The sequence below is a fragment of the Penaeus chinensis genome, chromosome 3 (assembly GCF_019202785.1).
Source record: "Penaeus chinensis breed Huanghai No. 1 chromosome 3, ASM1920278v2, whole genome shotgun sequence".
Classification (NCBI taxonomy): Eukaryota; Metazoa; Arthropoda; class Malacostraca; order Decapoda; family Penaeidae; genus Penaeus; species Penaeus chinensis.
The window spans coordinates 24,275,058-24,285,057 of record NC_061821.1 but is presented as its reverse complement, the minus strand read 5'-3'; the positions used below and the strand labels follow the sequence as shown (position 1 = coordinate 24,285,057).

Sequence of the window (10,000 nt, the reverse complement as noted above, 5' to 3'; positions counted from 1 at the left end):
ACTAAGCACACGCTCGACTGACAACCAACTTCGCCCGCATTTTTCACGTTTCTTCGCGGCCCGGCCGGGTTCTCACGCGAGTTGCCGGCGATTGCATTTTTTCTCCTTCCTTACAAATATTCTCTGCCCCACCTTTTCATATTCTATTCCTCTTCTCTAATTTCAAGTGACCTGACTTATGCTCTTGGATGCAAGTCATCGATATGCCACCGACCTCACTACCCAAGGGGGCGAGGGTAGGGGGACGGGGGCATAAGGAGGATGGCACTGTCATGCGTCTCATCGTCCGATCGTACAGGAAAGCCACTTCCGGTCGCGAAGGGAGACTGTTCCCAAACACCTCTATATATACCACTTACGTATCCTACTTCACGCCCTTTCGTGCCCGACAAACGGCATATTCGCCGCCCTAATCATACTTTTCGCGCATAAATATTCAGGCGAAAGGCGAGTGAATCCCCCTTTGCGGAAATGAGTAAAGTATCTCATCAGAGCTACTCATAGGGATGACAACCTTACTGACCCCTTTAGCGCTACATCTGCCAAATTACGGAGACTTTATTCTAAAGCTTTATATAAACGACCTTTGTTTATCTCCATAACATGCAACAGTGCCAAAAATTGCATTTAAAAAAATCTTAATTATCCAATGTGACACGCACTATGTGATCTAATCTAACATTGGTCCTGATATAGACATACGGTGACATAGCTTATTCTCTTTAATAATAATAGATTCACTAATACGGAGAGCATCGGATTTAACATGAAAATAAATAAATAATCCACTGTAACAATGAAAAAAATACATAAAAAATAATTACAATACTGATATAATCAAGTTACTTATAATCATCACAATACTTACAAGAAATTTCTCTCTCTCTCTTTCTTTCTCTTTCTCTCTCTCTCTCTCTGTCTCTCTCTCTCTCTCTCTCTCTCTCTCTCTCTCTCTCTCTCTCTCTCTCTCTCAATACATTGTTGTTTCTTATGGACTTGCATACCATCATCACCTCCATCACCATAATTACCATCTTCATCATCATCACCATCATCAATCATCACCATCATCAATCATCACCATCATCAATCATCACCATCATCAATCATCACCATCATCAATCATCACCATCATCAATCATCACCATCATCAATCATCACCATCATCAATCATCACCATCATCAATCATCACCATCATCAATCATCACCATCATCAATCATCACCATCATCAATCATCACCATCATCAATCATCACCATCATCAATCATCACCATCATCAATCATCACCATCATCAATCATCACCATCATCAATCATCACCATCATCAATCATCACCATCATCAATCATCATCGTCGTCATCGCTAACGTCATATTCACTGACGATGTTGCATCATCACCAACGTGTAAAAGTTTGCAAAATCATACCATCCCTGTCACTACTATAGGCCTCTATCATCATTGTACAATTTTTCCCACCATAATTTTAACTTTATTTAACTGTCAATACCTCTCTATCACTAAAACGTTACATTTATTGTTGTTATTGTCATCAGTGTAACCAATATTGTCATTAGTGGGAGTACGATTATCATAAAAATGATCACAATCTCTGTAAAAAAAAGTTATAATTCATGTGTTAACATTAGTATTCTTTGTTAACACTGCCTTCATTATTGTCTCTTATTATCAATACCAAAACCGCCTTCATTACTGTTATCATTACCTTCCACACATATCATACTCAAGTCTAAAAATAACTACAAATTCTTTGGCTGTATAAGTCACCGAAATTATACACTGACAATCTAAAAAAAAACAAAAAAACATACGCACGCAACTCAATAGGAAATGAGACTAATTAAGTCAATTTTGATAAAGATAAAAAAAATATTACATTCTAGATATAAATACGCTATCGTAAATAGACTCGCCACGAACAATCATTCATTTTCTAGCTGAATTGTCTTTTCTTAAATCTCAAGTTCCTAACATGCTTACAGAACACCTTACATAACAGAAAACTGAAATCGTTAGCATAGCTTTCACGGCAGACTAAACCACTGCGTAGCTAATCACGAGTTGACGCGCGTGGTCGAGGCATTTTGACGTGATGTAAAACCATGACATTGGGATCTTTGCTGGAAATGACTCAGCATGGTCGTTGCTAGTTTTTTTCTCTCCATTCTTATTTTTTTGACTTCGTTGCTTAAGTAATATCCGTGATATGAAAAGCCTTTGATTAATTTCTTTAGTTGTCAGTCGATACGTGCCCTGTCGCATTTAGCGAATTCATTCCCCACTCAGTCAAGACATGTTCAACTCGGTAAACATATTCCCGGTCAATAAACGCTCGATTCTGTAGGTTTATGTTCAGAACTCAGCAAGTACATGCCCTGCTCAGTCAATGTACGATAAACTCAGTAAGTATATGCCCAGCTCAGTCAATTCGCGGCAATGGTAGTCAACCGGTGCATAGATAGTAATTTTTCAAAGTCGTATGCAAAACGAAGGAAAATCTAACCCCAGAAGTAAGCTGGTAGCCCTAAGACGTACAACTATGCTATTCACAGGTGCTCCATACTACACGAATAAAACATAGTCTATATACTACTAAAACTTAACATACACACATATAAACGCTAATAAGGGACTCGAGCATTTTCTATAAACTGAACTCAAACCTTCCCCTGCTTTTTTAAACTGTTAAACACGACACGACCATAACAATAGAAAACGGGGCCAGACAATGCGAAATCTTCATTAATTGACTAATTCTGCAAGTGATACAATGGTTTTTCCTTTTTTACTGTATGTGAACGTGCCCTATGGAAGTATATGTGGCATCTTCATGAGTATGTCAGTGCTTAAGTCCCCCCCCCCCCCCATCTCTCTCTCTCTCTCTCTCTCTCTCTCTCTCTCTCTCTCTCTCTCTCTCTCTCTCTCTCTCTCTCTCTCTCTCTCTCTCTCTCTCTCTCCTACCCTTAAATTTCCCTCTCTCTTCTCCCATTCCATTTCTCCTTCTTTCAACTTTCCTCTTTCCATTATCCTTCCTTTTCCTTCCCTCCGGTTATTCCTTTCAAATGTATTTTTTCCCATTTTCCTTTCCCCTTTCCTCTTTCTCTCTCTCTTTTCCACCCCTAATTATGCCTCCACACGGATATTCACGTATTCCCCTCTTCCACATCCCAAAGACACTAGCCAAGATCCACCAATACAAAAATAAGTGCAGAGTTTCACACCAGGAACTCCGCGATGCAAGCAAAGAGTGGGGAAGTTTTCAAGCTGACAGACCTCCCAAGGCCAGCCGCCGCCTATGATGTCACCGCAGCCGTTTCAAAGCTGCCAGCGTGGATGAGTCTGAATCAAATGATATGTTTCAATGGCGTTTCATTTAATCGTGTTTGAGTCATAAGAAAAATTAAACTAATAATCGTGTTTGAGTCATGAGAAAAATTAAACTAATAATCGTATTTGAGTCATAAGAAAAATTAAACTAATAATCGTTTTTGAGTCATAAGAAAAATCAAACTAATCATCGTTTTTGAGTCATAAGAAAAATCAAACTAATAATCGTTTTTGAGTCAAAAGAAAAATTAAACTAATAATCGTGTTTGAGTCATACGAATAATCAAACTAATAATCGTTTTTGAGTCGTAAGAAAAATTACTATGGGAAAATAACACATTATTTAAAACTGGTAAAAATTCTACAATGTCGCGATTTTCATTTATTTATTGCTCTCAATTTCTTATTCTTATTCCCGCGAATGTTCAATACTTTCATTTCTAACAATGTCTACTGAAAGGTCTTTTTTTCCTTTACTAATCTCTTCCGGTTGATTACTAACCACTAATCAGTTTGAATTATAGATTTAACTGGCTTACTGCGACGTGAAATACTCACATACTGACACGCACACACACAAATGCACACACAAACTATCGCTGGTTCAAGAATGTGTGTGCTTGTTTGCGTGTCAATATTTGATAATTTCGCGTCTAAGTCTATAAATCAAACTGATGAGCGATTATTAATAAACCTGAAGAGAATTGTAAAAAAAAATAATTTCAGTAGATATTGTTAGAAACTAAAGTATGGACCATTTGTTTGCCACGTATTGAACAGTGTGTGTGTGTGTGTGTGTGTGTGTGTGTGTGTGTGTGTGTGTGTGTGTGTGTGTGTGTGTGTGTGTGTGTGTGTGTGTGTGTGTGTGTGCGTGCGTGTGTGTGTGTTTGTGTGTGTGTGTGTGTGTGTGTGTGTGTGTGTGTGTGTGTGTGTGTGTGTGTGTGTGTGTGTGTGTGTGTGTGTGTGTGTGCGTGCGTGTACGCGTGTGTGTGTTTATGTGTACAGGCACGGTACAGGTACATGTACGTGTATGCATACGTGCACGTTTATGCTGAAGATCGTAAGGTTAGATACAAGTGCATGTGTATCCGTATGCACTTTTGTGGGCGTGTTTACGTGTATGCTTAAACCCAAATGTAATGTACGTCTCCAACTGCACGCAACTGCTGAAACCCCATTCTACGGAAGCAAGAAAAGAGGCCACGCCCAGAATAAATTGGGAAGCCCAGCAAGCCACGCCCCGCCCTTTGCTCACGTCATTTACGCGAGCACAGCTGTGGCTCTCGGATCAAGGGGGGAGGGGGGAGGGGGCCGAAAGGGGAAGGGAGAGGGAGGGAGAGGCACTGCTTTGCTTTTCCAGTATCTGTACTACTGCTCTCTCTCACTCGGTCCGTTTCTTTGTTTGTCTCGTTCCTCTTCTTTGTTTTTTTTTCTTGCATCCTCTCTCTCTTTCCTTCGTTTCCTTCATCCCTAACCTGGGTCTCTCTCCCTTGTCCCTCTCCTCTCTCCCTCTCCGTTCCTCCCCACCTCTCTCTCTCTCGTCCCTCTCCTACGTCCCTCCCCCTCTCCTAAGTCCTTCTCGCTCTCTGTTTCCCTCCCTCCTCTCGTCTCCCTCTCTATGTTATATCTTTCCCTCCCTCCTTCTATCCCTTGTCTCTCCCTCCCTCCTTACCTTTTCTTCTTTCCTTTCCTCTCTCTCCCTTCTCCATTCTCTTCCTCTCTCACCCCTTCTTTCTCCCTCCCTCTCCCACTCTCCCTTCCTCCTTTCCTCTCCCAGTCTCCCTCCCCTCTTACGTCTCTCTCCCTTAAATGGAGAAAGCATAATCCTACTGGTTAAATGACCTGACTTGCTCATACGATAACAGCTGTCCCCTCCTCCCTTCTCCACCTCTAACTCCTCCCCCCGCGCATTTCTCCTCCCTCCCTTACCCCTTTATCGCCCTCTTTCCTCCCTCCCTCTCCCCCTCCCTTTCCCACCCTGCCCTCTTTCCTCCATCCCTCTCCCACCCTGCCCTCTTTCCTCCATCCCTTTCCCACCCTGCCCTCTTTCCTCCATCCCTCTCCCACCCTGCCCTCTTTCCTCCATCCCTTTCCCACCCTGCCCTCTTTCCTCCATCCCTCTCCCACCCTGCCCTCTTTCCTCCATCCCTCTCCCACCCTGCCCTCTTTCCTCCATCCCTTTCCCACCCTGCCCTCTTTCCTCCATCCCTCTCCCACCCTGCCCTCTTTCCTCCATCCCTTTCCCACCCTGCCCTCTTTCCTCCATCCCTTTCCCACCCTGCCCTCTTTCCTCCATCCCTTTCCCACCCTGCCCTCTTTCCTCCATCCCTTTCCCACCCTGCCCTCTTTCCTCCATCCCTCTCCCACCCTGCCCTCTTTCCTCCCTCCCCATTCCTCTCCCTCTCCCGCCCTCCCTCTTCCTTTCCCTCTCCCAATCTCCCCCCTCCCTCTCCCACCCTGCCCTCTTTCCTCCCTCCCTCTCCCACCCTCCCCCTACCTCTCCCTCTGCCACCCTCCCCCTTCCTCTCCCTCTCCCACCCTGCCCTCTTTCCTCCCTCCCTCTCCCTCTATCACCCTGTCCCCCTCCCTCAGCGCCATCTGGTCGATGCGACGATACGGCACAACAGACCACACAAACACCGAGGCAAGATGTTGGAAGTAAACCTTTCGATGCTTTGCGGTGGAAAAAAATAACGACAGCATTATATATAATGATGATGATGATACTAATCATTATCATAATAACAATATCTATAATAATAGTAATAATGACAATACTAACAATAATAATAGTAGTAGTAGTAGTAGTAATAATAATAATATTAATAATAATAATTATAATAACAATACCAATAACAATAATAACAACAACAATAATAATAATAATAATAATAATAATAATAATAATAACAACAGCAATAACAATAGTTATGATAATAATAACAATAATAACAAATAATAGTTTCGATGTCTATAATAATAATAACAAAAATAATCATCAGTTTTATTATCGTTATTGTTATTATAATAACAACAAAAAATAATAACAATAACAACAATAACAATAACAACGGTAATGGTAAAAATAAAATGAAATAATAATAATAATAATAATAATAATAATAATAATAATAGTAGTAATATTAATATTAATAATAATAATAATAATAACGATAATAATAATAATAATAACGATAATAATAATAATAATAATAACGATAATAATAATAATAATAATAACGATAATAATAATAATAATAATAATAATAATAATAATAATAACGATAATAATAATAATAATAATAATAATAATAATAATAACGATAATAATAATTATTAGCATTATTAGCATTACTATTATTTTCTCTATTATTATCATTATCATTATTTTTATTTCTATTATTATTATTATTACTATTGTTTTAATCATAATAACAAAACAATCATAATTATAACAATAATGACAGCAATAACAAAGATAACATTAATGATGATAATAATAATCATAATAATAATAATTAGTAGTAGTAGTAGTAGTAGTAGTATAATAACTATAATAATGATATTTATTATTATTATTATTATTATTATTATTATTATTATAATTATAATTATAATTATAATTATAATTATAATAATAATAATAATAATAATTATTATTATTATTATTATTATTATTATCATTATTATAATAATAACAACAAAAATAATGATAATAATAACAACAGCAACAATAATAATAATAATAAAAAATAATAATAATTATCATTATCATCATTGGGAGCTAACGCCGGCAGGGGCGCATAGCCGCATCCCCCCTTTCCTTCCACCTACGAGGGTCCCTCATGGCGAGCCGCCAGGCAGGGGCCCGACCTATCTCTAGTTCCTCACGACAGGTTTGATCGATCTGACCAAGCCACAACCTTCTCGGTCGTCCCACAGGCCTCCTCCACCCAGGGTTGTCATAATAAATATAATTAGTGATAATCATAATAACAATGATAATAATAACTACTCTGCATAGTACTGTTATCATCAGTAACGTTACTCATCGTTATTATTGCCATTTGCATTATATTGCCATTGCATCATCCTTACCACTTTCATGACGATGGTGATGGCATAGGCCTAATAATAATAGTGAAAGTATTACCTTCTTTATTATAATAATTATCATCAATATCATTATAATTCTCTTAAGATAATGTTAATGGCTACTGCTACTAACATATCCATATTGTTATAATCATTATTGTCATTATTATTATTATTAAGGCCAATATAACATTATCATCATCATTATTAATATTATCATTAATATTATTATCATTAATCGTAGTAGTAGTATCATAATTATTATAATTATTATAATTTCTATTATTATTATTATTATTGTTATTATTAATATCACCGTCATTTTTATCATTATTACTATAATTATTATCATTATTGCCACTACTATTACCATTATTATTATCATTATCTTTATGACGATCATTATCATCACAGCCATTATTATTATTACCATCTATTATTGTCATCATCAACAGCATCGTTAATATTACTATCATTATCATCATCATTATCATTATAACCATCACCATCATTGTTATTATCATTATTATCGTTATTATCATCATATAATTGTACCACTGCAGTTAGTACAGTAAATCAAACAGATCCTGGGAAATCAAGATGTTTCCTGATTATATTTAATCTGCTCAAAAGTATGATCTTTCGAAACAAGTTGATATTGATGTATCTGCCGTTTAGCATCAGGAGGAACTTTCTTTGATTTTTGGTGAACGTTATCTAAACTGTTTTTTGTTTTTTTTCATGACTGATGCAGATTTAATTTCAAAGCCTGATATTTTGTCTAGTTTTTTCTTCCTTTCTTTCTTTCAGTATTACTCTCTGCTAGGAAATCTAGTTACTGTTCCTGAGGTCTTCCTTGTGAACAATAATAATTATCTGGCCTTCTATTTATAAGTTTTCTGTCTGTGAAGATGTTAAATTTAAAGAGCAATTTGTATTTTTCGTGTTTCTAGTGATGCCTTCTATTTTATTGCTCCTATTCATTTTTCTGTTTTAAAAACTACTGCTTTGCGTAAACTCCAGTGCAATGGGATTGCTACCGAGTCAAGGCACACAGCCTGCGCTAATTTTGGACATCCAGATACAATGTCCCCCGTTTTTTCTTAATACAAACTCTTTATTTGTCGGAGGATTGTAATTTCAGGATATGATGTGCATGTTAGTTTGTGCTCAGTGCCTCATCTTGTGCGGCAGTAACTAACGCTTTTGTTACAGGTTTAAGGTGAGAAATATCTGCGGATCCATATTATCAACCATTTCCGCCCACTTTGTTTCCTTTCCTGCACTGGAGCTGTTTTTTTTTTCAGCTCTTGACACCTCATGCTTGACCCGACACTCTCCTACGTCTATTTCCATTAACGGTTCCTGATTTCCATATACATATTCTACTAAAAAAAAGTTTTATCCACAGCCACTAAGACTTCAAAAACTACGAGTCCTTTTCCGCCATTCTTTCTCGTAGTCCATAGCCTATCTACCTCAGCTCTTGGGTGTAGCGCTTTATCGTGATCGTTTTTCCTACCTATCCATTAGTCGAAGTTCTCTCCGTCTCCTGTCAGTCATTCCTGCTGTGTATGTTACCACAGGTGCTGCTGCTGCAAAGCTGTCAATTACAGTTATTTGATTAATCCGACAAACTTTGGATTGTTACAGAGATCCTAATCGCTTCCTTTCATCTGACTAATTCATTCTTGAGTATTCACACGTTTTACCTAAATCGAGCTCTTTCATTTACTCCCCTGGCCAAAAAACAATTCTTGCTGTGTTTAACATGTTCTCTGCTCTTTTATCAAACCATGCCAAAAACATATTAATAGTAATAATAATCACAATCAATATTGGCAATAACGGTGATGATGGCGATAGAGGTGGTGGTGGTGATGGTTAATACTAATACTAATACTAATACTAATACTAATAATAGTAATAGTAATAATAATAATAACGACGATGATGATGATGATGATGATGATGATGATGATGATGATGATGATGATGATGATGATGATGATGATGATGATGATGATGATGATGATGATGATGATGATGATATCAACAAGAATAATAAATAACAATAACTAACAACTACAACAAGAACAACAAGAACAAGAACAACACCTATAATAATAATTAACAATAACAATAAAAATAATAATAATAATAACAATAATAATGATAATTATAACAATAGCAATAGCAATAATAATAATAATAATAATAATAATAATAATAATAATAATAAGAAGAAGAAGAAGAAGAAGAAGAAGAAGAAGAACAATAATAATAATAATAATAGTAATAATAGTAATAATAATAGTAATAATAGTAATAATAAAAATAACAATAATAATAATAATAATAATAATAATAATAATAATAATAATAAAAACAACGATAATAATGATAATACTAACAATAATAATAATAAAAATAACAATAGAAAGAATGGTAATGATGATGATGGTGATAACAATAACAACAAGACCAACAAAAACAGCATGAACAAGAACAAGAACAACACCAACAATAATAACAACAGTAATAAAACAATAACAAT

The 10,000-nt window shown here is 36.6% G+C and overlaps 1 protein-coding gene across 9 annotated transcripts in view; it reads right to left on the bottom strand.

The window, feature by feature from the left end:
- Positions 1-10,000, bottom strand: part of LOC125044685 (adventurous-gliding motility protein Z-like) — a 62,490-nt gene that overhangs the window by 46,246 nt on the left and 6,244 nt on the right. Inside the window, exon 1 of one of the 9 annotated variants that reach the window (XM_047641579.1) lies at positions 1-550. This exon is cut by the window's left edge and continues 262 nt beyond it. The exons of the other annotated variants lie outside the window; for them this stretch is intronic. The gene's annotated coding sequence lies outside the window, so the exon portion shown is untranslated. Of the gene's footprint in view, positions 551-10,000 lie in introns of those variants that run through there. 9 annotated transcript variants of the gene reach the window in all.